Below are 1,907 nucleotides of genomic sequence, written 5' to 3' on the forward strand. Positions count from 1 at the left end.
AGTTGCCTCATTTGTGAAAAGGGAATTAAATATCTCTTTAGAGAGTTATGATCAGTATCAAATACATTAATATACATACAGTGCCTAGCACATAGCAGCCATTAAAATATATGTTTTTTCTCCTCCTCCTCCTCCTCCTTCTTCTTCTTCTCCTTCTTCTTCCTCTTTCTTCCTTCTTCCTTCCTTCTTCCTTCCTTCTTTCCTCCTCCTCCTCCTCCTCCTCCTCCTCCTCCTCCTCCTCCTCCTCCTCCTTCTTCTTCTTCTTCTTCTTCTTCTTCTTCTTCTTCTTTTTTCTCCTTCTTCTTCCTAGAAAGCAACATACTGTATATTCTGACAGAACGTTTAATCCTTAGGTCATATTGCAGTCCTGAGTCCACAGTAAACGTGAACTCTCTTTGACTTGGATTTTGAGTATTCACACAGATATTCCAATTTACATTTGCCCTTCTACTTTGAAACAAAATCCCATCTCTGTGTAAATAGTTCTGAAAGTGAGAAATACTTATCCTAATTAATTGATGCTGGAGGGTAACTGAGAACTAATCACATCATATAAGGATCTGGGTGCAAATATAAGCAGAACCAGGGTTTGGCTAATCAGAAAAATACTGTCCCTTTGAGCACAGAACTTAGTGGTTCTTAGCCACAAGGGACCAAGAAGGAAGCCGGTCAAGTGGATTCTGCAGAAACCCAAACGTAACCCAGTGCTCTTCCCTAGTGCAATTCTATTTCTAATTCCGCCAGGCTCTGCTCTCTACATCTCTACATCTCTGATTCGCTTTGCCTTATCGTGTCTCTCGGGATCTAACTGCCATTCCCTTTGTCTGCCTTGAGATAAGGACAGCAGACCACCTTCACCAGTATGAGGATCCGACAATTATGTGGACTTCTGTGGCAAAAGAAAATCAGCCTTGAATTAATGTCTTCATTTCACAAAATTTTGAAAAATAAAATGGGGTGTGGAGTTACACCTGACAGCAAGGAGCTGCTAAAGTGAGTCAAGCCTAAGAAACATTCTGATGCAGCCTCCAGGTAAGAGTGTGTGTGTGTGTCTGTGTGTGTGTGTGTGTGTGTGTGTGTGTAAGTGATAGAGAGAGAGAGAGAGAAGGAGGGAGGGAGGGGTAAAGATTTTGTTACCCGGTAGGTGGGCGCAAGCCAGGGCAGAGTCCCATTCCTTGCTTCCACCACAGCACCAACACTGGCACACCCCACAGCACTGGAGTTCTGGCCTGGGTGACCCAGCCTCACCAACAGTGGGGAACACGGATTACCAGATACAGTCTCTTTGGTTTGTCCAGAGCCACACGCCAACACGTTCCTGTCTCCTGATCCCGACTCTCGGGCTCTTTGCCCTCTGCTGGCCTTCCTCTGCATCCTGCCTTTATAGAAATGGAAAGGGAAATGAAAATGAAAATCTGAGAAAGCCAGGGAAGGGCATAAGAGAATGGAGCAGGGAGGCCTAAGAATGGAGTCTTTTAAAGGGAGAGCAACACTGGGGCAAACCTTTGAGTAACCAGAGGTGAAACAAGCAGGCAGCTGAAATTCACAATAAAAAAGCAGACATCCGTGGGAGTGAGGTGGGGTGAGGAGAAGCAATAGGGAGGGGGCGAGGTGTCAGGGGCATCAGCAGCAGAGGAAAGGAGGGATCCAAGGAACAAGAAGCTCAGGGTACCAACTCCTCGCAGTCAGGAAACCACCTCTGATCAGCTGAAGAATCCATCGCAGCTACACACAGTCCTTCCCATATTTTCTTCCTCTTTGTAGCCCCAGGGCAAGGCCAGGGCCAAGCCCCAGGAGTCCAGGCAGAATCCAAAGGATTTCCCTTTTAAGTCTGCAGAATGTGGGGACTGTCACGTTGAGGGCGTGTTGTTTTCTCCAGGCCAGCTGACCCGCGGGGACATGCGCCA

General features: G+C 46.8%; 1 long non-coding RNA gene across 1 annotated transcript; it reads right to left on the reverse strand.

Annotated features, from left to right (window-relative positions):
- Positions 1-288: 288 nt before the first annotated feature.
- On the reverse strand, positions 289-1,907 carry LOC117064515. Its single transcript, XR_004429507.1, has 3 exons — positions 1,698-1,907; positions 1,272-1,379; positions 289-306 (listed from the first exon to the last, which is right to left on the reverse strand). It is a non-coding gene; the product is annotated as an uncharacterized LOC117064515 (long non-coding RNA).

This window comes from Trachypithecus francoisi, unplaced genomic scaffold (assembly GCF_009764315.1).
Source record: "Trachypithecus francoisi isolate TF-2019V2 unplaced genomic scaffold, Tfra_2.0 Lachesis_group2, whole genome shotgun sequence".
In the NCBI taxonomy this organism is placed as follows: domain Eukaryota; kingdom Metazoa; phylum Chordata; class Mammalia; order Primates; family Cercopithecidae; genus Trachypithecus; species Trachypithecus francoisi.